Raw genomic sequence first — 26,752 nt, 5'->3', positions numbered from 1 at the left:
CCGTAGTGTGAACGAGAACAACCCAATGAAGGATTGGGTGTTTGAATACTGTTAGGGCAGAATTAGGAGGTGCGATCTTGCTGCAGGAAGTATGTCACTAAGGACTAGCTTTGAGGTTTCAAAGCCTCCCACTATTCCCAATGTCCTCTCTGCTTCATGCTTGCTGTTTCAGACAGGAGCTCTCAGCTTACTGCTCCAGGCACCGTGCTTGCTTGCTGCTACGATTCTCCGCCCACGGTGATATGCTCTTCTCCCCTCTGGAACTGTGAGTCCAAAATAAACTCTTCTTTCTAAAGTTGTCTTGGTAGTGGTGCTTTATCACAGCAACTGAAAAGTAAAGAATAGGATGCTGCTGCTTAGGATGAGCCCAGGGTTTTGTGAATAGCAAGTGCTCTACCGCTGAGCCGCACCCACAGTTCCTCACTGGGGGATTCTAGGCAGGTGCTCTACCACTGAGCCACACCCCAGTCCCTCACTGGGGGATTCTAGGCAGGTGCTCTACCACTGAGCCACACCCCAGCCCCTCACTGGGGGATTCTAGGCAGGTGCTCTACCACCGAGCCACAACCCTAGCCCCTCACTGGGGGATTCTAGGCAAGCACTCTACTGCCAAGACGTATCCCAAGGTCCTTATTGGAAGAGTCTAGACAAATGTTCTACTACTGAGCTCCTTAGTATGCTTGGGAGGGATAGGTAGGGGGAATCCATGCATATGAACTCTGCAACTGAGCCATGTTCCCAGTCCCTCACTTGGAGATTCCAGGTTAAAGGTTCTACCCTTGAGCTGTGTCCTCAGCTCAGATTCTGGGATGCAGGCATGAGTATACTAAGCTTGTTATCTCTAGGAGGCCATTTTCAAGCATAGATTGGAAGAGAAATGATCCCTTCACAAAGTCTCTGGATGGTCCAGAGCATGAAGCTTAGCCCTGGAGGTGTCAAGAAAGGACAGTGATGATGACCTCTCCCACCAGGTATGGACACATGTGATTAGAGAGACAAAATGGTCAGTTAAGGGCAGCAGGAAAACAAATGAGAGAACCACAGACTTGGAAGACCAGTGAGAGGTAGCCGTATGGAAGACTTTCTCGCCCTTCATGCCCTCTTTGTCCTCCCAAGAGAAGATAATTTAACACTTCAGTTAAAAGAGAAAGCTGGGCAAGAAACGTCCCAGCCTGGTGTTTTATGAAGTAGCCTGGAAGCACTGGAAAAGATGGTTAGAAAGGATTTCGGCAGGTGGGGGTGGGGGTGGAGGTGGGGGTGAGGGCGGTTATAACCCACATCAGTACCATCACACACTGGTTATGGTTTACCTATGAACAGAATGCTTATGCATTGAAGACTTGGTTTCCAGATGGTGTGTCCAAGTCATTTGATGTGACTGGTTCAGTAGGGCTTGGACCTCATCAGCGGATCACCAGTTTGACAGCACAATTGGGAGGTGCTGGAAAATTTGAAGGTGGGACCTAGCTATAAGAAGTGGTTCTTTGTCTGTCTGTCTGTCTGTCTGTCTGTCTGTCTGTCTGTCTGTCTCTGTCTCTCTCTTTCTCTGTTATTGTAGATGGTATCTGGTTCTGACCCCTTCTGTTTTACTCTTTGCTTCCTGGCCATCTTGAGGTGAGCAGCCTTACACCATCTTGCCCTTCTGTCATGACGTTCTGGACTTATCACAGTCATAAAAAGCAAAGAATTCAGCTCATCACGAGTCAAGGCCTTTAAGACCATGACCTCAAATAAATATTTTGTTTGTTCAGTTGTTTATCTCAGATACATTGTCATGGTGATGAAAAAACTAATACCCTGCCCTGCAGTCTTTTCTAGCATGGTGATCCTTCTGTTGAGAAGTGTCTCAGTGGGATTAAGATAATTGTGTGACTCCCAAGGCAGATTGACAGTGACCTATCCATCTAGAGCTCTTAGAATGTTTACTCTCGGAACCTGCACGCCGAGTTGTCTGGATGCTCAGGTGTCTCTGGAACTCGCCACACCAACATCAATCGGGACCCTAGAAAAGAGAAACAGGTGAGAAGGCCACTGAGAACTCAGACTGATTTACCTTCTATTGAATGCATCATCTTGGAAATTGGTTCTTAAACCCTTTGTGGAAAGTGGACCCTCCAGCACCCACCCCCCCCCAGGGCAATGGGTCCTTTAGCTTCTCCAGAAAGTATATTCCCTTGCCCATCACACGAAGTAGGTCTTCTAGCCCCTCATGGGAAGTAGGTCCTCCAGCCTCGAAGGGGAAGTAGGCCCTCCAGCTCTTCACATAGCCTCCCCAGCTAATGCTACATGGGAAAGAGAGTGGCCTAGTACAACCTAGGGTGGGATAAGGGATTACTGTTGTAAGGCGTGGCGTTTGGTGATGATGGTTTCTAATCCAGCAAAAGAGAGCGTAGGTGGAGAGAAAAATCCAAGCTAGAATGCCTATCAAAGAATGCCAAGTATTCAGATAAAATACAGCAAAGGCCTTAGCTAAGGCACTGGCTGTTCAACAGGACAGATCAAGCACCAGGCATCTTGCTACAGGGCAAGGCAATATGAACCAAATGGGCAAAGGCCTTTTTTATCGAGTATTTCCTGACTATTGGGCTATGAGGATGGATGGTAGGATGAGTGCTTTGATCTTCTTCCCATCCCACATTCAGTGGCATGTGAAAACACAGTAAGGGATGGGGTATAGATCAGTGGTAGAGGGTGTGCCTGGAATATGTGCTGTCTGTCTGTCTGTCTGTCTGTCTGTCTGTCTGTCTGTCTGTCTCTCTCTCTCTCTCTCTCTCTCTCTCTCTCTCTCTGTGTGTGTGTGTGTGTGTGTGTGTGTGTGTGAGTGTGGGTGTGTGCCTTTGCGCACTGTGTCTACATGTATATCTGCATATTTGTATATATATGGACACGCTGTGTGCACATGTGTGTGTTGAGTATTCAGAGACCAGAGGTCTTCTCCAATCGCTTCCCACCTTTCCAGGCGGAGACTTTCACTGGACCCAGAGCTCATCAGTTCTACTGGTCCAGCAGGCCAGCCGGCTCTGGGGACTTCTTGGTCTCTGCTTCCCAAGTGCTGGGGTTACAGGTGGGCTGCCATGTCAGGCAGCCTTTAGATTGGTGCTGGGACTCAACTCACTGGTCCTCCTAGGTTTGTGGCAAATGCTTTAGCCGCTGGACCATCTTCCCACCCCACCCCACCCCCAGCTCCTTCTCTCTTGTTTTTCAAGACACGATGCTCTGTGACCTGAGCTGGCCTTGTGGTCACCCTTGAACATCGAATCCTCCCACCTCCACCTCTCAAATGCCAGAATCCCAGGCACGCACCACCACACCCAAGTTCATGGAACCCAGAGCTCCATCCATGCTCAGCGAACACTCTGTCAACACCCCAAGCCCAGAGCTGTTACCATCAAAACCGTCAAAACATGGCAAAATCCAAGGTCACCGTGGTAGACTTTCTGACACTCGAGTAGTATACGCTTGCCATGGAACAAGGGGTTTACCCTCTAAGCCCCATCGACCTTGTTAAGAAGTGGCCTTCTTGTTTTGTTTTTCCTTTGCCTCTTTGGGGAAAACACTCATTTGGGCACTTGCTTTTCTCCCTGGCCTGGCACTCTGGGCTGTTTAGTTCAAAGGACAAAGCTTTTGCATCCATGTTTGTGCTTTTCTTTTTGAGGTGCAGAGGGGGAGGATTACTGGGGTGTTCACCTCAAGTGCTCTCAGCTCCCGATGAAAGTACGGGGCTTTAGAGCCTTCATCTGAGATTCAGTGTAAGATTCTTCTTGGTTTGGGTTTTTTGTGTAAATTGGTTTGGGTTGAACATCAGAGAGAAGGGCAGGAACCCAAGCATTGTAAGCTGCAAAATCATCCACACATGCCAATTATTTCTTATTATTTTAAAATGGGATCTGGGGGTTAGCTCAGTGGCATTTGGGAAAGGAAGCATTACTGAGGACATTCACTTGAAAAAAAATCAATTATTCAATTAGTAAGTTGCATCGAATTCGTTTCCTCACGAAGAACAGACACAGTTCTCTCAGTTTCTAAATTTTTATTTATCTTTTTTTCCCCCACGTTTAACTCCGTGTGACTGTGTGTATATCTGCGCATGTGTGTGAATGCATGCGTGCTTGTGTATACACATCAGGGCAGGTGACCACAGAGACCAGAAGATGGTGCTGGGTCCCATCCCCCACCCCCATCCTCCCTACCCCCACAGAGCTGAAGTTACAGACGGCTATGAGTCCTATCTTGAGACTTTTGTAATAGCAGGAAGTGCTCTTAAGAATATGGAGATGCCAACCTTCAGTTTGCTTTTTTGGATGGTGCCTCGAGATGTAACTCAGGCTGAGTTTGAACTCACAACGCTCTGCTTCGGCTCTCTAGTGGCTGAGAATAAAGGTGTGCACCACCATGGCTGGCTCTTAATTTTTGGGTCAAAGACTCTCCCGTCGTCTCAGTTGCTTTTCTCCAGCTACCACAGTAGAGTCATTGTCGTCCTTTGGTTTGGCTTCCAAGGTCTTGCAGTCTTGTTGGGACACACAGACTTCCTAGGAACGAACTCGCGCGTGAGTCACCGGTAGCCTTTGCTTGCCACTTTTTCCTTCTTTTGAGACAGGGTCTCATGCAGCCTGCATTAGCCTTGAACTCTCTACGTAAGGTGAAATTGATCTTGAACTTGTAATACTCCTTCCTGTCTCCTAGGAGCTGGAGACGTGGGTGTCAGCCGGCATGCCCAGTTTATGCAGTGCTGGGGACGAAACCCAGAGCTTCACGCACACCAGGCAAGCACCCTGTTGACTGAGTGACATCTCTTGTCCCTAACGTTTGGGAGGTGCAATGCTTAGTTGTCCTGGGCTCTGCAGCGCTTTGATTGGTACTGATTGCCCAGTTCTTTTTTTATTATTATTAATTAATTAATTATTTTATTTATTCACTTTACATGCTAATTGTAGACCCCTCCCTCCTCAACTCCTAATCTCACCCTCCTCCTTCCATCTTCCTTGTATCTCCCCTCCCATTCCTCTCAGAAAAGGGGAGCCCCCCTCTCAGGCTGCGTCAGGACTGAGGTCATCCTCCAGTTTTCTTCTGACATCTTTGTTTAAAGTTCTTGTGTGTGTGTGTGTGTGTGTGTGTGTGTGTGTGTGTGTGTGTGTGTGTGCACGTGCATATACATACCCTGGCTCTATGTGCAAGAAAGAGGATGACCTTAGGTGTCATCCTCAGGAATGCTGTCTACCTCATGTGTAACAGGGGCTCTCTTTGTCCTGGAACACACCAAGCAGTCTAGGCAGGCATGCCATTGAGTCCTAAGGACCTACCTATCTCTGCCTTTCCAGGACGCTACCACACCCCGTTTTGGACATCACCGTTGGCGAATAACACTTGATGTTGTCCTCTGGCCTTCTCATGCACATTTATGCATGCACATATACCCGTGTGCACACATACCCACATGCATAAAAACCCAATGATAGTAACAACAATAATAAAAAAAAATAAATTAAGTATGGAAACTCCTCTCTGGTGTAATAGCAAACTTTAGCCTGTCTGGTTTGTGGAATAAATTATTTTTCAGTCCAGTTGGGGAGGCAGAAACACTGTGTGTGTAACTGAGCTATTGAGATTCAGAAACAGTCACCAAAACAAATGAAAATGAACCCGGAAGCAGCTTGTGCGCATCAGTGTTTTTTCACTGATAGAAGCATTATGGGATGTTGAGGGATGTCAGAGAGGACGCAATCATGTTCCCCTGGATATAGAACACTTGAGATTTGACAGCTTCGCATTTTTCTTTATTTCAGTGAAAGCAGGACCCTGACAGGTCTATATTCGGCCACCCACTTTGGCTGTTTTTCTTGTAAATGGCAGTGAAGGGGGGGTGGGGGTGGGAGAGACGCCTTATTAATCAGCGTGGTTATGATTTTATAGCACTGTGCCCAGAGGGACACACAGAGCCAGCAGCATCAGTCTGGAAAATGCATGGCTTGAAGGAATTCAAGATTGTGGAAATTCCACAGGTGGACCAGAGCCAGGCTTCTGTCTGGCCGGCATGGTGCCCAGAAGCCTGTCTGCCCTGCATTTACTACTCAAGACAGGAACAGGGCAGCCACTGGCATGTTTCTACACCTTTACCCTCCCCCATGTCCCTCCCTCCTTCCTCCCCTCCTTCCCTCCCTCCCTCCCTCCCTCCTTCCCTCCCTTCCTCCTTCTCTTCCTCCTCACTCCTTTCTCTCTTTTCCCTCCCCTTCTCTTTTCCTTTCCTTCCTCCCTGTTTCCCTCCTTTTTCTCATCTCCTCTTTTCTCTCCCATCTACTTTTCCTCTTCCACACCCCCCCTCCTAGCCTTCCTCCCCCTTCTGTTTTTCCCTCCTCACTGCTTTCTTTATTTGCTCCTCCTCATCCTCTTTCTTTCTCCCCCCTCTTCTTTTCCTTGCTTTTCTTCCTCTTCTTCCTCTCTTCCTTTCTTTCACCACCTCGTCTTCCTTCTCTTCCTCTTCCTCCTCTTCTCCCTTCCTGCTCCCTCCCCTTTCTTCTTCCTCTTCCTCTTCAGCTTCCTCTGCCTCCTCCTCCTTTGGTCATTTCTCCTCTCCTCTCCTTCCTGTTCCTTCTTTCCTTCTCCCACTCCTCCTTCCTTCCCCAGCACCAATTTCTATGCATCACAGATTAGCTTTGAACTCACAATGGTCCTTCTGCCTCAGCCTCCCAAGTGCTGGCACTGAGTTCATGAGCTACTGCAGTGGGTTGATGCATTTTCTGTGCCTATGTGTGTTGTGGATATGCACACACACACAGTCACAGAGGAGGATGCTGGGTATTCTGCTTTGTTACTCTACACTTTACTCCCTTGAGACAGGTTCTCTCACTGAACCTGGAGGTAGGCTACAGATCTTCCTGTCTCCATCCCTCATAGGACTGGAGTTACGAGAGCATGGGTCCTGGGGATTTGAACTCAGGTCTGTATGCTTGTACAGTAAGGTCTCTTATTCACTGAGTTATCTCCTCAGCCCTGGTACATTTATCCTAGTATTGTGTCCTCTAAACTCTGTGATATGAATGAATGAACATGCCTTTTCAGATGGCCGTAAAACTATGGCCCTTAGGGTTGGGTTTTTTGTTTTGTTTTGTTTTGTTTTGTTTTGTTTTTCTCCTTCTGGGAACAAGTCTGATGGAGGAGGCTGGACTGAGTGCAGGTGATCAGGTAAGTCTGATGGAGGAGAGCTGGCTGAGTGCAAATGATTAGGATAGTCTATGAAGGAGACCTGACTGCGTGCAGGTGATCTTGGGGAGTGAAAAACGAGGAAGGGTTTGGTGGCATTTTCAGGCATGTCTCCCCCCTTGCAGCAGTGTGGAAGATGGAGTCCACGGGATTTCCGTGGGCTGGGGAGGAAGAGACAGAACATCGAGCTCCTGCCTGAGCTGAGAAGGAAGCACAGTCATTCCATTTGGTAGCTGTGCAGGGGACCGGGGCAGGAAACTAGCAGTTGGCTTTGGCAAGTGGCAGGTGTTATTTAGAAAGCAAAGCTGGTGTGAGTCTAGTCAGAAGTACACGTGGGTTCACAGCACATGTCTGGAGGCTCAGAGGAGTAAGGGATGGATGAGGCCACCAGTGGCCATGCATATACTAGGGGGTGTCCTGTGGTATAAACAGGCAAGTGAATGTCCCCAGCTTCTCCAGCCTTGGAGGTCACATTTTACTTTATTAACTATCTGAGTTTCTGTATTGCTATTCTGTGGCAAGTCATGTGTGTGTGTGTGTATGTGTGTGTGCATATGTATGTATGTGTGTGCGTATGTATGTGTGTGTGCATATGTGTGTGCATATATGTGTGTATGTGTGTATGTATGTGTGTATGTGTGTATGTATGTGTATGTGTGTATATATGTGTGTGTATGTGTATGTATGTGTGTGTGTGCATGCCTGTGTGTGTGTGTGTGTGTGTGTGTGTGTGTGTGTGCCTGCCTGGGGGGAGGGGCATGGTACACACATGGAGGTGAGAGAAAACCTCAGGTTTTGGCCTCAGCCTTCTACCTCATTTGAGACCGTGTCTCTTGTTGGCTGTTGATCACCTTGCTCTAGCTGGCTCAGGTTCTCCTGTCTCTGTCTTTCTTCTCATCACAGGGATGCAAATGGACCTGGCTCCAGGAGACTCAGGTCTTCACGCTTGGGCAGCAAGCACTTTACCCAGTGAGCCATCACCCCAGGCTGTGCTCACACAAAATAACAATTAAAAATGAAATTAAACAAATAGACAAGCAACAACACAAATGAAACAAAACAAACAAAAAGAAAACATGGTTAAAAAATACATAGCAGAATACTATTCAGCCATAAAAACATATAAAATCTTCTATTTTCCACCTACTTTGACAGACCTGGGAGACATTGTATAAAGTGAGATAGCTAACTCAGGAACAGAAAGATAAACATTACACAATCTAATTTATATATGGGATATAAAAACCCAGTCTTCTGGAATGGAGTAGGATGTTGGCAAGTGATCTTGGGCTAGGAGAGAGAAAGTGGGGGATGGGGTGAGAGAATGTGAAGACCACTCTAGGTATGTCAATATAGTTAAATAGACATCTACAAGGAAAGGGTATGGGGGGGGGTCACAGTACAGCACACACATGTATGAAAATGACCTTATGGACCAAAATTTGTATTTTGAATGCATTTGTTCAGAGTTTATAAAAGCAGAAACAAGTTACATTTTGCATAATGTAGACTCTTGTGCATTTGGAAAGAGCATAGTTTGGGGCCTCAGTCACTGGTGACTTACTCTTTTGAAAGGAGTGTAGCCTAGTTTGTAATTTAGGAGCTTCTTGTCAACCAGTTCAATGTGTTTCTGAGGCTGAGGTGTAGCTCATTGAATACATACAACACCTGCCTAGAATCCCCCAGTGTGTGTTTGAGCACAGGTTGTTCAGTGGTAGATCTCCTGTCTGTCATACAGAAGACCCTCTGTTGTATTCCTAGCAACACACACACACACACACACACACACACACAATGTATATATTTTTTGGTAAAAGAAAAAGACTTTTACTTCTATTTCTAGTTGTGTGTATGTGCTTATCAGTCTGTGCATGGAAGTGGAGGTCCTGGAGGAAGGCAGAACAGTACAGAGTTCTTAGATCTGGAGTTACAGGCAGTTGCGAAGCACCTGATGAGGGTGCTGGAAACCCAACTTGGTTTCCCCTACGAGAGCAGCAAGTACTCCCAACCACTGAGCCTTGTCTCGATCCCCACACTGCACATTTCTGATGACCTTCCTTACCTGGCTTTGGATCTTCAGCACTGAGTACAGTAACATGTACCTTTAATCCCAACACTGATGAGGTGGAGGCAGGAGGATCATGGGGATTCACAGGGCATTGAGTCTATCTGAGTCATCAAACTCCAAAGTCAAAAGACCCTGCTCCCCCCCCCACAAAAATAATAAGCAGAGGGTGACTGAAGATGACACCCAAATGTCAACTTCTGCCTTCCCCCCACACACTTGTGCCCACACATATAAATGAAATGAAACCACCCATGATAATTTAATAGAAAGGCTCAAGATCATACATTACAGTCAACCCCCATTATAGGAAAATTCTGTATTTGCAAATTTGACAACTCACTGAAATTTATTTTAATGCCCCCCCCCAATCAATACTTCCTGTATTTTCAGAGTCATTCCAGACTTGCACAAGGTCTGCTGGCCTGAGCTCCTCTCCAGTCATCCCCAGAGGCTGGGGTCGGGATAGGCGGGAAGGTTAGCTCTGGGACCGGCTGGACAAGGTAGGCATGTTGTCTGATCTGGCAGTGGTGAGAGGAGGCCTCGGGCAAGTCACTTAACACTTCTCAATCTCACTTTCCCACTTGTAAAAATAAAGTAGAATCTCCCAGCACGGGATGTGTTTAGGGTTTCAGATGGTAATCTACATGAGATGATGTGCGCCTGTGTGTGTTATTTCCCTAGGAGCAACGGTTCGGGATGTGCTAAATAAGCGTCTCCAACACTGCACTGGATGAAACTACTGGGACGCGTGGGAATTGGGACTATATATTAAGAAATAATTACATGTTAGGGTGGCTATTAACTTCTCCTTGTTTTGCGGCTATTGGAAGTGGCTCCCTCTAATAAAACGCGTGTGTATTTCTACTGGTACAACGCACACGACCTTACATGCTTCGGTGCGTTTCTGTGAACACCGCTCTCTCATCTTCACAGCACTTTAATCCAAACATGATTGTTTCTCCTCCTTAAAGCAAACGGATTTCACGTCACCTCTCCACATCTGTGGTTGTTCGCTCTCTCTCTCTCTCTGGGCAACAAATGGCAATGACACCCAACAGGCGGGAGGGAATGACCCAAACAGGGAAGGTTGACTTTGGCTCACGGCTTCAGAGGGCCCAGTCCTTCATAGAGGGGAAGGCATGGAGGAGCAGTTCACATCACAGTGCTGGGAGCATGTGGAAGCGGAGGCATGTTTACTTTATGGCTGACAGGGCTCAGAGGACGAAAGAGAAAGCCATTAGGGCTAGTATCCCCCTCGTGAAATGTTTCCTCCAGGCCAGCTAAAGGCTTTTCTTCTCATTTCCTGCCAAAACACCTTTAGTATTGAAAACCAAGCATTTAAATCATGATCCTATGGAGAATATTTCTTACCAAGCTATAGCAGAGATTGTCCATGTGGAAGGTGCAAGCATTCAGAGACCTGGGAGTCTTGCGGTCTGCTGGGATACAACTATTCCTCATCTATTAATAAATGATTCTATCTATCTATCTATCTATCTATCTATCTATCTATCTATCTATCTATGTGTCTGTCTGTCTGTCTGTCTGTCTATCTATCTATCCATCTATCTATCATCTATCTATATCTATATACTTATTCATTTATCTATCTATTTATTAAGGCTTTTTAAAATTATGTGTGTGCATGCACACTCGTGTGTGTGTGTGTGTGTGTGTACGTGTGTGTGCGTGCGTGCGTGTGCACATGCACATGAGTGCAGTGACTTTCAGAGACCAGAAGAGACTGTTTGATTCCCTGGATGAGCTGAATGAACCCTGGGAAGCAGCCAGAATGGAACCCCTCCACTACGTTGTCTCTGCCAGGTGTTCCATCACTGCAAGAAGAATGCTAACTAATACAACCTCCCAGGCATGCCCATCTGAGGTGAGAATCAGAGACATTTACTGACTTCTATAGCCAAAGATACAAGACGACCTTGCACTCCTGGCCCCCTTGCTTTTGCCTCTCAAGTGCTAGGACTGTGAGGTATAACAGGTCATCTACAACAAAGCTCTCGCTCTCTAGGTTTTTTTTTCTCCTGCTACCGCCTTACCTTCTCCTCCGATGTGTGAGCGAGACACAGGTTGTTGTGAGTAACCCAGCATAGGTGCATGGTACCAAACTCCAGTCCTCTGCAGATGCAGCAAGTCCTCTTAACCACAGAGCCATCTCTCCAGCTCTCCCCCATCCCCATTTAAATGTGTGTGTGTGTGTGTGTGTGTGTGTGTGTGTGTGTGTGTGTGTGTGTGTAGGCTCAAGGTTGGTGTCAAAAATCATCCTTCAACACTTCTGCATCACTCTCTAAGACAGGGTCTCTCTTTGCAGTCCAGAGCTAATGGCCAGCTTGCTCTGGAATCCCCTCTCTTTGCCTTCTGAGGCCAGAATTTCAGGCAGCTGCTGTACCCGTTGGCACTGACCTGAGCTCTGGGGATGCAAACTCTGGTCTGTACACCTGTGTGGAAAGTATGGAAAGCCTTTCCACCATCCTCCCCGTCCTAAGGTAGGTTCTCATAACCTTGCAGTTTTTCCTACCTTCTCTTCAGAGATATGGAGGCTGTAGGTGTGTACCTACATGTGGGTCCTGCATTCTTCACCAAAAAGGCAGGGAAAAGGGAAGGTGCAACATTTACTGAATTTGCCTCTCCCCTTTTCCCCCTACATCCCACCCCCCCCCAGTCCTCAAGAATGCTAAGGTGTGGAATTGCTCATTTATTGAACTGCATTCCAGTATACTATGTCCTATGGTGTATCTTTCTTGTAAGTTAAATAAGGGAATCATGGAGACAACTCCGTGTGTGCATGTATGTTTGCCCTCACAAGTGTATGTATGTGTTTGCACGCATGAGTGTGTGTGTGTGTGTGTGTGTGTGTGTGTGTGTGTGTGTGTGTGCGCACGCGCGAATTGTAGGCCAGAGGACAAGCTTAGGTGTTATTTGCTAGAAGCCATCTACCTTTTTTGGAATAGAGTCTTTCACTAGCCTGCAACTTTCCAAGTAGGCTAGGCTGGCTGACAGCAAGCCCAGGGATCCTCCTGTCTCCGCCTCCTCAGCTCTGGGACTGTAGATACATATCCTTATACCTGCCTTCTTATGAAGTTGCTGGGACCCAAACTCAGCTCCTCACTTGCCTAGCAAGTGCTTTCCCCACCGAGCCATCCATTTCCCCAGTCCCCAGGAAGTGTCTTCTGTTTATTCTAACAATCATAGAATCCTAAGGAATCTAGGTGGAGAACCCCCCGCCCCCACCCCTGCTCCACAGAAAGAAAGAAAGAAAGAAAGAAAGAAAGAAAGAAAGAAAGAAAGAAAGACACAAGGAATCTAACATGTATAACTCCCTTCCCCAAGTCAGCACGCCATTGTTTAACTTGTTGGGTTTCACAGCCTCTTCCTTCCCCTTGATTTCTAGAACTCTGTGTATTTTTTAAAAGATTTATTTATTTATTACTTATACAGTGTTCTGTCCTCATGTGTGCTGCACACCAGAAGATGGCACCAGATCTCATTATAGATGGTTGTGAGCCACTATGTGGTTGCTGGGAATTGAACTCAGGACCTTTGGAAGAACAGAAAGTGCTCTTAATCTCTGAGCCATCTCTCCAGCCCCAAGCTACGTGTATTTTTAGAGAAATCTATCCCATGTGTTTTTCATTAATCAACATTGTTTTCCTGGAGATATTTATTTATTTATTTATTTATTTATTTATTTATTTATTTTTGGTGATGTCTTGAGGATCTTTTTCACTTCTTTTGCAAAATTTTCTGTTTCAGTTGCTCGGTTGCATTTGCCTCAGTGAGCTCTAAGGATCTCTGACTTGTGGGGAGGAGATTAAGGTCTTTGGGTTTGTAAACCTGCAGAATTGGATGAGATCCATCTACTCTTTCCTCCTGTGACTTTGGCTCACAGTCTAAGGCTACACTTTGTCACAGTTGGGAAGGATGGCAGCACCAGAGTGAGGCACCTGGTCATATCGTAGCCACAGTCAGGAAGCAGGAAGGGATGGATGCTGCCACTCAGTCCGGAAACGCCCCCTCCCCCATGGGATGGTGCCACCCACATTGGGGTGGGACTTCCTACTTCAGTTACCTAATTCTAGAGAGCCGCTCACAGGCACAACCAGAGGGGTGTCTCCTGGGTGATTTTTACATATTGTTAAGTTCATACTCGATATGAACCATCATACCGAGAGAGTTGAATTTCAACATCATCACCAGCTCCTGGGACAGTTCTGATTGAAATGGGATACATAGCCAACTGCAGATGCTTGAGACAAGCTGGTGCAGTTCCGGCTTCCCCTTGTTCTGTCTCACTGAGAGCGGCTGTGCTCACTGCTTTGCCTAGCAATGCTGCTACCTGCTGGGATGACACCTTGCTTTAGTATGCCTGGTAGAGATCCATGCTTTTCTCTACAGTCTGTTCCTGTAGGTGCCTCTGTCCACTTTCAGCTACTGGCCAATTTCCCCTTACATGTGGGCTAACTGCCCACTCAAGAATGTTCCATGGTATAGGTACTGCTAGAGAGACAGACAAGGATTTCTGTTTGGGCAATGGCTTTCACACTTTGGCATGTTCTAGAACCTTCTGGAAAGCTTGCCAGATACTTCTAGGTCTTGTCCTATTCTGAAAGTCTAACAGAGCAAGCCCCCACCCACCGTGTGTGTGTGTGTGTGTGTGTGTGTGTGTGTGTGTGTGTGTGTGCAGGTGTGAGTGTGTGTGTATGTATGCGTGTTTACATGTGGAATTCAGAGGTCTACTTGCTGATCTGCCTACACTGGCTAGTCAGTGAGCTCCAGGAATCCTCCTGTCTCTGACACTCCAGTGCTGGGATTTTAAGCGCATCCCACCACAACTCACTCTTTTCCTTGAGTTTTGGGGTCCAACTCAGTTCCTCATGTTTGTGCCTCAAGCACTTTACTGACTGAGCCATCTCCCCAACCCTAACAGAAACCATTCCAGTGAACCTAGGCAATACTGCCTTGAGAACCTGCAAAATTTCAACAAGGGAGCCAGTGACTGGGGATAGAGAAGGCTCTGGGAGGAAGCCCTGATTGCCAAGTCTGCCCAGATGGTCCTCTGGAGCCCTTCCATGGCAGGCACGGGGCCCACAGTGCTACTGCTAAGTTGGCATCCCCGGTCCTCCTGCCTGTACTCTTAGCAGCAGGAAGAGTTATATAACCCACTGTGTCACCACTTCCAGCTCCAGTTTGCTCCATGCTCTGCCTTCTAAGGCAGATTCCCTCTGAGCGCCTCTGCCAAGGAATTTGTGAGAGTGAGGAATGTGGATGCTCTACTTGGGGAGAATTATATAAAAAAGAAACCCAAAAGGAGTTATTTTTGGATCCAGGTCTAGAAGCTCATCCTCCAGAAAAACCCATGAGAGAGGCATGGATTTGGGGGGAGGAATAAAGGCTGAAGAAGAAGAGAAGGAAGAGGAGGAGGTGGAAGAAGAGGAGGAGAAAGATTGGCTTAAAATCATCTCCTTTTCTATTTTTTTAAAAAAAGATTTATTTATGTATGATGTATACAACTTCCTGACTGCATGTGCCCCTGTGTTGGCCATAAGAGAGCACCAGATCTCATTATAGATGGTTGTAAGCCACCATGTGGTTCCTAGGAAATGAACTCAGGACCTCTGGAAGAGCAGCCAGTGCTCTTAACCTCTCAGCCATCTCTCCAGCCCAATCAGCTCCTTTTCAGTAAAGGATAGAAATGAGGGGAAAAATCTCTTCATGGTAGTGTAAGCCTATAATCTCAGCACTCAGGACACAGAGGTAGGATGATCAGGAGTTCTAGGCCAGCCTGGGCTACACGGTGAATTCAAGATTAGACTAGATTACATTAGACTCTGTCTCAAAAAAAAAGTGACCCTATGAGCATATACAGGGGGAGGTAATCCCCCTCAGGAACAGTCATATGGGAGGGGAATAGGGGGAAAATGGGAGAGAGGGAAGAATGGGAGGATACAAGGGATGGGATAACCATTGAGATGTAACAAGAATAAATTAATAAAAAAAATAAGTAGAAAAAAAAGTGACCCCTGCCCCCGACAAAAACAAAAAGAGAAATAACAAAGGCAAAGGCAAGAGGCAGAACAGCTAATACTAGGGACAACTGTTTGCTGTCTTTTCTAAGAATAGGGGCAGATCACTCAGAAGCTTGGGTACCACCTTTCTCCATCTTTTCCTGACAGATGTTCTCAGTGTCTGGTAGGTAGGCACCTTTAGCACTTAAGGGGAGGAAAGAGCTGGGTCAAGGCTAGGTCAGTTAATTATGTCTTAGCTTTGGGTAAAACATTTCTCAAATGATCCCCATGTCTAAATGCAGGTTTGATAGATTCTCACTTTCAAGTTAAGGCCCTAAAGATCCCTACAGGTAAACCTAAGCAGCAACTGCACCAAAACCAGCAGAGAGACAATGCATAGTACAGCTGTGTGACTCCTAAAACTCAAATGTCAACTAGAAGTCGCCTTCCTCCTTCCTTCCTTCCTCCTTTCCCTTTTTGATTTTCCTCCCTTCCTCCTTCCCTCCCTCCCTCCCCATCCTCATCCTCCTCCTTTTCCTCCTTCTTCTGTGTGTGTCTGTCTGTCTGTCTGTCTGTCTGTCTGTCTGTCTGTCTGTCTCTCTCTCTCTCTCTCTTTTTCTCTCTCTCTTCTTTTCTTTTCTTTTTTTTTTTTTTTGAGAGTGGATTTTACACAATAACGAGGTCTAGCCCAGAACATGCTACATTTAGTACAAGTTGGCCTCAGACTCATTCCCCCTGCCTCAGCTACCCAAGTATTAGGATCACAGGCATGCAGCACCGCACCCAGCTTGCTTGGCTTGCCTGTTTCCTTACACACTACCCATCAAACTTATGGTCCTTGAGAATCCTAGCCAAGCACTCTACCACCGAGCTCCATACCTAGACTTTGTCTTTGAGCCAGTCTTGCTGGGTAGACAAGCTGGACTGGGGCGTGATTCTCTTGTCTCAGCTTCTGGGGATTCTGAGGTGAAAAGAGTATGTTACTGTGACTGAGACTAGTGTCCCCGTTCTCTTTGAATGTCCAAGTTCCTTTTGTATGCTTTCAAGTGAGGCTTTACAGCGTCCTCCTGTCTCCCTGTCTGGGGACAGGATGTGGGCTGGTCCTGTTAGGTGGGGAGCCAAGCTCTTTGCCAGCAGATCCCATGGCCTCCTGGCCTTCCCTGCCATTTTGAAGAGAGCACCTGGGCAGAGGACAGGCTATGTCTATAAAGAATTACAATTTACATGAGAATGGCAGGGCGAACCACAGAGTGACTGACTGGGCTTTGCCCACAGCCAGATCCTTTCTGCCTGGGTACATTTGATTTGAATTCCTCTAGAAACACCAGCTCCACAGTGCTTGGGCAGTATTGAAAAGGTCAGCGAAGGCAATGTCAGACATGATCTGTGGCTGCTCTACAAGTGCTCTGGCAGCCACGCATAACAATATATTACAGTAGTCAACAGCCTTCCTGGCTCTCCAAAAGAATATCTATATATAGCTGGTAGCAAGAGATTTCTTTTTTATTCTTTGCCTGTGTGTGTGTGTATACTTACATGCATACTCAGGTGCACATAGATTTGTGCATGTGTATGGGGGGCAGAGGACAATCTTAGTTGTGGGGTTATAATGATACACCATTCTCAGGGCTTTTCTCGGGTGGATTCAGTTGGTAGCCCTCATCTCCTCTTGAATGTACAACAAGGACTTTATTGGCTGAGCTATCTTCCCAGCTCTGTGTGTGTGTGCATGTGTGTGTGTGTGTGTGTGTGCGCGCACACACACATTCACATGCCTGTGTATTTCCTTCCCTCCTTTCTCCTCCTCCTCTTGAATATCAGTATATTGTGATCTAACGTTTTCTCTTTTCTTTCCAAGATAAATGTCTTGATCCAGCCTCTACAGGCAGAGTGTTTGCACATTAAATATAAATTGCGGCAACTCAGGGTCTTAGACGCCTGCACACAGCGCTTACCTTGGAGAGATTTTGGTCTAATAGAAACCTTGTGATCTTCTGCCCTGCTTTGCCTCAGGCAAAGATATGTTGAGGGCCTGTTCTTCGGGCTTTCAAAAGGCTTGGCTGTGATTCTTAGAGAGTAGGAAAAAAAAACGGATTTACAGTCAAGAGCCTATGGTGCATCTGGCTTAGATGTGAAGAAGCACACACTGAGACAAAGATGGGGTGCAACTTGTTTATTAGGGGTCCCTTATGGGAAGAAGAGAAAGGAAACAGAACTGGACTAAGGGGAAACATGGTGTGATCCTCAACTGGCAGGAAGCAGGAGTTCAAGGTCAGCATGGCCCACAGGGCATCCACAGAGTGTAGAAATAGCCGGGCTCTTGGAGCTTCAGCTTTGTTTATGATCAGGATGTTGGCTGTGTGTGACCATGAGTCCATGACCTTTGTGTGCGTGACCTAAATGAGAGGTAGTTGGAAGCTATACACCAAGCATGCGCCTTGGAAAACTGATGAGATAGATTTAGGAGCCAAGGCTCCCCCAGTGGACAGTTCTAATTCTTGCCCTTGGCCCAAAGCAGAAAATGCCCTTGGTTCTGTTCAGGCCAGTGGCTAGGGACACCAAAAGAGTGTGGAGTGGCATCTTAACTGCTGTGATAAAACTCCATGACCAAAAGACCAAAAAGCAACATAGGAAAGTCAGGGCAGGATCTCAGGAATCAGGGATGGAAACAGAGGGCATGTTTACTGGTTCATTCTTCATGGATTGCTCAGCCTGCTTTTCTATACAATCCAGGACCACCTGCCCATGGGTGGCACTGCCCACAAGTGGTCTGGGCTCCCTTCCCCATCAATCACCCATCAAGGCCATCGCCCCACAGACTTGCCTAGAGGCCAATCTCATGGAGATATTTTCTCAATTGTGAGTTCCCCTTCCAAAATGGATTCTATTACATCAAGCTGGAATGAAACTAACCAACATGGGTAGGGGTGCGGGGGTGGGCGGGGCGCTAGTTTTTCCTCTTCTCCTTTCTCCTTAATGAGACCCCCTTCTCTAGAAACCATGTATGGGGATGTGACTGTAACCAAGAGACCTCTAATTGAGCACCCTGAGAATAGGAACTGGACTGACCAGTTCAGCACCCGGTCCTTGCCTCCTCGTGGTAAAGCTTTACTAACTCCAAGGCAATGGCCCTCAGTGTTAGCTTGTTTCCTTGGACCCCCTTATTCTGTACAAGAGGAGTGTGGGTTTCCTTTATTTCTCTAAAATTCCCATAACAAGATACTTTGTATAACTCAGCCTCTGTGGCCAGTGAATTTCAGTCTTTGAATTTGGGGAGCGAGGAGGACCTTGGAATCCACTCAGTGGTTCAATGACAGTTTTGTGTAACTAAATCTGGCACCATAACCCCTGAAATAAACTTACCACAAGCTGAGAAAGGATCTTCTGCTTTCAAAGACATCCCCAAAATTTCTATATTAATGGGTGATTACCAGGTTTTGTGTAGCTGACTTGGAAATTGAAACCAAGATTGATGATACTCCAGAGCCAAAGGTTACTTGGCTTTAGGGCTTCTTTGGAGGGCTCTAAGAAAAATAACCCTTTCCCTATAGGACATCCTCTTCTCCAGTGTGGTCCTTAGCTCCTCTGAATCCACTGTGTCTGTTTCCTTGAATTAAGCTTTTTTTTCCCTCTGGTTTGGGGAGGACATGAGGAGTTTGGAGCATGGTTCAACAGTAGAGACAAGGTTCAGCTGTAGAGCCCTTGCCTAGAATCCTGCAGTGAGGATCTAGGAGTATCCCTTGCAGCCAGGCCGCCTGCTTAGCATGTGCCAAGCTCTAGAGTTCTGTCACTAGCACATCTCCCCAAATAAAAACTGATGAGAGAGGCAGGAGTAAGGCTGGTTATGGTGGGGTTCACACATTTGTGAGTTTTAACTTTGTTATGAACAAGTTAGGGAGTCACCGAAAGACACTCAAAAGAGGATAGAAATCTCGAGACAAGGGGCCCGGGGTGTCTTGTAATCATACGTCAATGTTGTGGGAAGAAAGATTGTTGTAGAATGCGGAGTAGGTGCCAATGGGTAGACAGGCTGTCAGGTTCTTTTAATCAATTAATTAATTATGTATGTATGTATGCAAGTATGTATGTATGTACTTATGCATATACATGTGCATGTTCATTGAAGACACACATGTGAAGGTCAGAGGACAATGTTTGGGACTTAGTTCTCTCCTTGTACCATGTGGGTCCTGGGGATGGAACTCAGGTCATCAGAGTTGATGGCAAGTGTCTTCATCTGCTGAGCCATCTTGTAGACCCAGAGAATCCTTTTTAATACCCCAATTTGTCTCAAGGATGGCTGTCTGGTTGGAAGTGCAAATCATACTCTTAGAGGCTTTTGGAGCATTAGTAGTACATATGCAGCTGAGAGACAACATTTGAGTTGTCTGAGAGTTTATAAAGAAAAGAAATTCTTGATCTTACACTTAGCTTCAATGAATCAGAGTGAGGCTCAGGGATGCATATGTTTATTAAATTAAATTAATGTTTTTTTTTTTTCAAGACGCAGGGTTTCACTGTGTAGCCCCTGGCTGCTCTTAAACTCACTCTGTAGACCATGCTGGCCTCAAACTTACAGAAATCCACCTGCCTTGGCCTCCCAAGTGACGGGATTAAAGGTGACTGTCACCACTACCTGTCCAATTGAATTAAATTTTAATTGAAGAATTGATGTATATTTGTTTTTGTGTGAAATATATGCATGTGAGTACAGGTACCCTTGGTGGCCAGAAGAGGGCATAGTAACCCCAGGAGCTGATGTTACAGGTAGCTCTGAGCCAGCCAATATGGACTGAACCCAGGCCAAGTGTAAGAGCTGCACAAACACATACCTGCTGAGTCATTGCTCTGGCCCTGGAAATGTGCATTTTACGTAAGTTCCTTATACCTTTCAAGACACACAACTGTTTTGGGTGCTGCCTTCCATAGAAAGTTGGATTAGATGACTTCCAAGCTTTGGGCTCTTATGGACAGCAGTCTTCCTGTTTGAAGAGCTATTGTCTAAATCCCTTGGAGGAGGGGGAAGCTCTCATGAGAGAGAAGGGCCTTCTTGGCCATCATTTGTTTCTGTTCCACTAACTGACCAGTTCTCCTCTCTTTTTTGCTTGGCCCTGGATTTTCTAGGCTGTCAGCTTCTTCATTAGTCAGCTCTGCTTAGTGACAAAACACCTGGAACCATCAAGGAGATAAGAATAATTTTGCCTTACAACTTTGGAAGATTTCTTCAGTGCTTGGATGGCTTCACTGCTTTGTTCTCTTGTGTTTCCTTCTGCTGGGGATGGAACCCAAGGCCTTGTGCACACTAGGAAGCATTTACCTTTGAGTTACACCCTGAGGGTGTATCACATGCCTCTTTGCTTTTGGACCACAGAGTCACATGACAAATGGACCATCTTGGCAAAGCACCTTATTCACTTAGTGTTCAGAATAGTGAGGAGGGAGGTGGGGGGAGGAGGAAGGAGGAGTGGAAAGGATGAGAGGAAGGGGGAGAAGAAGGGATGAGGAAAAAAGGAGAGGAGAGAGGGAAGAAGGGAGAGGAGGAGAGGAGAGAACAGGAAGGAAGAGGAGAAGAGAGAGGATGAGGAGGATGAGGAAGGGAGAGGACAGGTGGAGACAAGGATAAAGAGGAGAAGGGGGAGGAGAAGAAGGGAAAAGAAGGGAAGGCCAAGGAAAGGGAAAGAAGGCCAAGGAGGAAGAAAGAAGAGGTCCACATTATTCCTTGGAAGGACATACATCCCAATGACTACAGGTCTTCCCACTAGGCCTTTCCTCTTAAAGGTACCACCACTTCCCCAGATCACCACACTGGACACAAAGCCTTCATCACACAGACCACTGAAGGCCACACCAGGTTCAAGCTGTAACAACCCTCAAGGGAAAATGAGCTGTGTTTAGTTCACCCCGCCTCAGTTCCCCTGGGCTTTTTACCATCCATCTGTCCAAAGGCTCGAGGGTGGGTGGAACTATCCTACTTTGGCAGTGTGACCCAGAGCTCTGCTCATGAAGGCAAGAGGCACTAAAAACAGGACGGCCACTCAGCCTGAGGTAGCTGGCTGCACTTACTCAGCCTCAGGACACCTGTGGAAACTGGGATGGCAAAACTGAACCATTCACAAAGCCCTTTCTATTTTCAAGATCTTTCTGAACACTGAAGGTCAGCAGAGTCCAGAAGCTGGCCTCGGAGGTTTGTCTGTCTTCCTCAGATGTCCATATGGTCTCAGCTGTGCTATTGAGTGGTGGTTCTCCCTTGTGAACTCGCATGATACACCTACTTAGCATCAGACCTGGCATTCAATTCATCAACCCAGACGATCCAGCCTAAGAAACTGTTTAGAAAATGTTTTACAAAAAAATTAATTTATACTCTTGGCATCTTCGCTTCCCAGTCCCTACAGGGAAAAAGTAAAAAACCAACTTAACATAGCAGTCTTTGTTGTGTTCGTTTTATCTGGTTACACAGCTAGATGTTGAATTGGGCTCCAGCTGGGGAACAGCATTCATTCCCTGAGACTTTATTGTCTATTGCATGCTATTTGTTTTCTTCTCTGCTGTCTCTGTTATTGTATGGTAAATATGCTTTCTCCCAGAGAGCTCCAAGGCTGGAGAACGCACGCTCTAAGTTTCAGAGTCACACCTGTTTTCTATTAGTTTTTTTTCGTCCGTTATTTTAATTCTCCGCCTATTGTGCAGGCCCTTGAAAATGCGTGCAAATCGATGGCTCTGCTCAAAAGGGAGAGCAGAGAAGCATTTGAGGAATGAAATCTGTATTATCCCCACCCACATAAAGGAGATGGCCAGTGAATAGCTCTTGATGATCAGGTGCCCACATCCCAGGGATCCAAGAAGAAGAATAATTGGGAGCACCACGGAGCTTTCCAAACCACGCCCTTTTGCAGAGCTACTGTGTTGAGTGATGGCATTGTAGGATGGGGTTGCTTCAGATAGATGTGTGTTCTTCAGGGAGTGAGTGAGAGTGAAGCCCTTCGTGGAAAGCAATCAGAAAACATGCTATTGGCAGAAAAAGAACAGAAAAAGGACAGAGCATTCCATCAGGGTCAGGAAACTCTGGTCTCTGCATCATTTCAGAGCTACAGATTCTTTGTGACGTTTTCCATGATTATTTCTCTCTCTCTTTCCCCTGTATTGGGAATTGAACCTAGGAGCCTCTAGCATACTTGACAAGTGATCTACCACTGAACCACACCTCCTCTCCTTTACTAGAGGAGTCTAGGCAGGCGCTCTACCACTGAGCCACACCTCGGCCCCTCACTGGGGGATTCTAGGCAGGGGCTCTACCACTGAGCCACACCCCAACCCCTCACTGGGGGATTCTAGGCAGGGGCTCTACCACTGAGCCACACCCCAGCCCCTCTCTGGGGGGATTCTAGGCAGGTGCTCTACCACTGAGCCACACCCCAGCTGCTCACTGGGGGATTCTAGGCAGGTGCTCTACCACTGAGCCACACCCCAGCCCCTCACTGGGGGATTCTAGGCAGGTGCTCTACCACTGAGCCACACCCCCAGCCCCTCACTGGGGGATTCTAGGCAGGTGCTCTACCACTGAGCCACACCCCAGCCCCTCACTGGGAGATTCTAGGCAGGTGCTCTACCACTGAGCCACACCCCAGCCCCTCACTGGGGGATTCTAGGTAGGTCCTCTACCACGGAGCCACACCCCAGCCCCTCACTGGGGGATTCTAGGCAGTCATTCTACCACTAAGCAATATCCCTAAACCTTCACTAAGGAGTTCTGGGTAAGTGTGCCACCACTGAGCCACACCCCTAGTCCCTCGCTGGACAATTCTAGACAGTACTTTACCAGGAAGCCACATCCCAGTCCTTTATTTTTTATTCTCCGATAAGGTTGCTGTGCCTGGTCAACAGTAACAGTCTACCGATGCATGGACTGAAAATTAATGTGAAGGCATAAAGAGGAGGGGATAGAGAGTTAATTAAATACACTTTGATGGAATGTGGCAGAGAAGCTCTCAGAGAGCAGAGGGCATGAGGAAGCGGGGAGAGTTTTTAATGGCAGATGATGGGGAGGTTGTTTAGTCTTCTCACAGGGGCGGTTTGTGGAGGCTCCTGTACCTGAGTCAATAGGCTGACTGTTCACTATCTTGTTTGGTAGTAAACCAAAGTAAGTAAGGCTTCATGGGTCATTAGGAGTTAGGCTTTAAACGGCTGCCTAAGACCCCAGGTCAGGCTCCAGCAGTCAGGGCCTGATTGTTAAACGGCAAGGATTTTTCTTTCTTTCTTTCTTTCTTTCTTTTCTTTCTTCCTTTCTTTTTTTCTTTTTTCTTTTTCTTTTTCCTTTTCTTCTTTTTGGTGGAGGTGCCTTCACAAGTGTGTCAAAAGCTGCCGAACATCCTCCTGCCTTGGCCTCCTGAGTATCCAAGGTGACAAGACTACACCACCACACTTGGAAACTCTGGCTTTTTAACTGTTACTTATTTTTTTTCTAGATCTCAACTGCCTAGAATCCCCCAGTGAGGAGCTAGGGGCATGGCTCAGTGGTAGAGCATCTGCTTATAATCCTCTAGTGGGTGGGTGGGGGGGGGAAGGGTTGGAGGTTTGATTCAAAGACAGAACATTTGCTTACCAAGGATAAGGCTCTTGTTTTAATAGGAGGTACCCTCCTCCACCTCCCTCCACACACAGTTAGAATCCAGGGAAGTAGACCATAAACATCCATACAGATATTTTCAGCTAGATTTCTCGCCTGAATCACAGAACATGGAAACAGACCCTAAAGACTATTTTCCTCAATTCTTCCAAGGGCTGACCTGGAAAGCGTTCTCTTTCTAGATAGGAAGAGAATTGAATTTGTTGCATGCAACCGACTGTTTAGTCAGGGGGCTGTTAATTCCTATGAAATCCAGAATGAGAATCCCACAGCGTCTTTAGAATAACATAAGTTCCTAAGGTATTTCCTATTTAATTATTTTCTCTTTGCCTGGGCAAATGTAGCCCAGGCTGGCCTTGAATTTACTATATATCTGAGAACAACCTTGAAATCCAAAATCCTCCTGCCTCCACCTCTTGGATGCTGGGTTACAGATATACCCAGGTATGGGTGTCTGGCTTCTCTTAAGGTTTTGGGGGTGTGTAAATGAGGATACCTCAATCTTTATCATGTCAGAGATAGGACAAGGTGACCTTGTCACTCCAGCCCTAACATTCCCCTACCCTGGGTGATGCTGGCAGAAGCTGCATCCTTTGCTGGAAATGTTTTCTTCTGTGAAATGAAGAAGGAGAAGGAGATGATCTCTCCAAGGTCTCTTCTGTCTCTAAGCATCCATGATGTATAGCACTTTGAATTCAATTGATTATTTTCCAGACTCTTCTGCGTAAGTCGGCTCAGCCCCAGCTCTTCCCGCTCAGCCTTCCTGACAGTGATAAGTTGCGAAGTCATATAGAAGGGAGTTTTCTGTCTTCAGTTCGGGAGATGGATCTAGCTCTATTACTTGAGGTAAGTCAATTCAATTCACATTTGATTCAATGTTGACTGAATAGTTACTTCAGCCAAATTACCAGGGAGCCTCCTGGTTTTCCCCTTGAGCCGTAGGAAGTCTGATGGTTTTCTATTCTCTCTCCTTCAATCACAGAGCATGTGTTTTGACTGTCTACTGTAGCCTAGGTATTAGGCATTAAAGTTAAGTCAGATGGGAACTCTGTCTTTTGAGGGCATGCCAGAGAATAGGTTTTCCGTTTTTATTTCCCTCCCCTTGTACTAGAGATTGGATTTAAGTCCTTGTGCTGGGCTAAGCAGATGTTCAATCACTGAGTCATGATCCCAGCCCCTCACTGGGGGATTCTAGGCAGGTGCTCTACCACTAAGCCACTACCTAGCCTCTCACTGGGGGATTCCAGGCAGGGGCTCCACCACTGAGCCACACCCCAGCCCCTCACTGGGGGATTCTAGGCAGGTGCTCTACCACTGAGCCACACCCCAGCCCCTCACTGGGGGATTCTAGGCAGCTGTTCTACCACTGAGCCACACCCCAGCCCCTCACTGGGGGATTCTAGGCAGGGGCTCCACCACTGAGCCACACCCCAGCCCCTCACTGGGGGATTCTAGGCAGGGGCTCCACCACTGAGCCACACCCCAGCCCCTCACTGGGGGATTCTAGATAGGATCTCTACCACTGAGCCATGCCCCCAGCCCCTCACTGGGGGATTCTAGGCAGGTGCTCTACCACTGTTCCACATCCTAGCCCCTCACTGAGGGATTCTAGCCAGGTGCTCTACCACTGAGTTGCACCCCTGAGTCCTCCTTCACTCTGTGGTGTGTGTGTGTGTGTGTGTGTGTGTGTGTGTGTGTGTGTGTGTGTGTGTAGGCAGGTGCTCTTTCACTGATCTATAACCTGAGCTCTATGTAACGACCTTTTATTTTTGAGACCAAGTTTCATTAAATTGCCTGGGCTTGCTTTGAACATTGGATTCTCTGGCCTCTGGCTCTTAAATAGCTGAGACCTGTGTCACCAGGTCCAGACCAAATAGTGCTTAAATAAAAACAGACTTTGTTGTCAGTCTTACCTGGGTTAGATCAGTAACTCTATTTGCTAACTATGTGACACTGGATGACATAAAAGTCCATGTAATTAAGTTCCATTTCTTTCTCAGTGACAATAGAAACAATTTGTCATCTATATGGATTCTGCACCTCAGATTCAACACACAAAAGGTTGAGATATTCAGAAAAATCACAATTGCATCTCTATTGAGGATGTGGAGAGTCATTCTTGTTATTAGGATAACAACAGACATTTGCATTTTATTACATGTTACAGATGACGTAGAGGCTACCAAATGTGTTCAAGGTATGGATACAGGTTATATGCAAATGCTGCATCATTTTACAACTGGAACTAAAACATGCTTTGATTCTGATATACCCAGAGGGACTGGAATCAAAGCTCCCATGGATCCTGAGAGATGATCTCACCTGTTCTGCGTGGTGTGCACAAATACCCCACCTACAAAGAGCCACATTTACTGTTCAGTGTGGACAGTGAAGTGGCTAATGTGTTGGAACCATAAAAGGTCCCATCACTTGTTTAAAGCTTATAGAGAATACTTAGCTTGGGCTGGGGAGATGGCTAAGTGGTTAGAGTGGTTACTGCACAAGTGTGTGAACCTGAGCTTGGATTCCCAAAACCCACATAAATCTAGATGCTGGATCAGGTCATCTGTAGCCCCTATGGCAAGATAGAAGGTAGAGACAGAAGGATCCTTGGATGCTCATGAGCCAGAACAGTAAGAGACCCTGTGTCAAACAAAGTGGAAGCCAAGGACCAACAGTGAGGTTGTCCTATGACATCTACACACATGTGAATGGCATGTACGTACACGGCGGGGGAGGGGGGGATGCACTAAATACTCAACTTTTACTGAATCCACGAGGTGACGTTTATAACAAGTCTAGAAACGAATTAAGAGCATTCAGAGGTAAAAAGAGAAGAGT

General features: G+C 46.7%; 1 long non-coding RNA gene across 1 annotated transcript in view; it reads left to right on the top strand.

The window, feature by feature from the left end:
* LOC311586513 overlaps positions 1 to 26,752 on the top strand; it is a 140,044-nt gene that overhangs the window by 82,393 nt on the left and 30,899 nt on the right. The window contains exon 2 of the long non-coding RNA XR_014775547.1: positions 24,626 to 24,757. This is a non-coding gene — a long non-coding RNA (uncharacterized lncRNA). The remainder of the gene's footprint in view (positions 1 to 24,625; positions 24,758 to 26,752) is intronic.

The sequence above is a fragment of the Acomys minous genome, assembly GCF_964271855.1.
Source record: "Acomys minous genome assembly, chromosome: 16".
NCBI lineage: Eukaryota > Metazoa > Chordata > Mammalia > Rodentia > Muridae > Acomys > Acomys minous.
The sequence above is the reverse complement of the archived record's forward strand: the minus strand, read 5'-3'. Positions and strand labels throughout refer to the sequence as shown.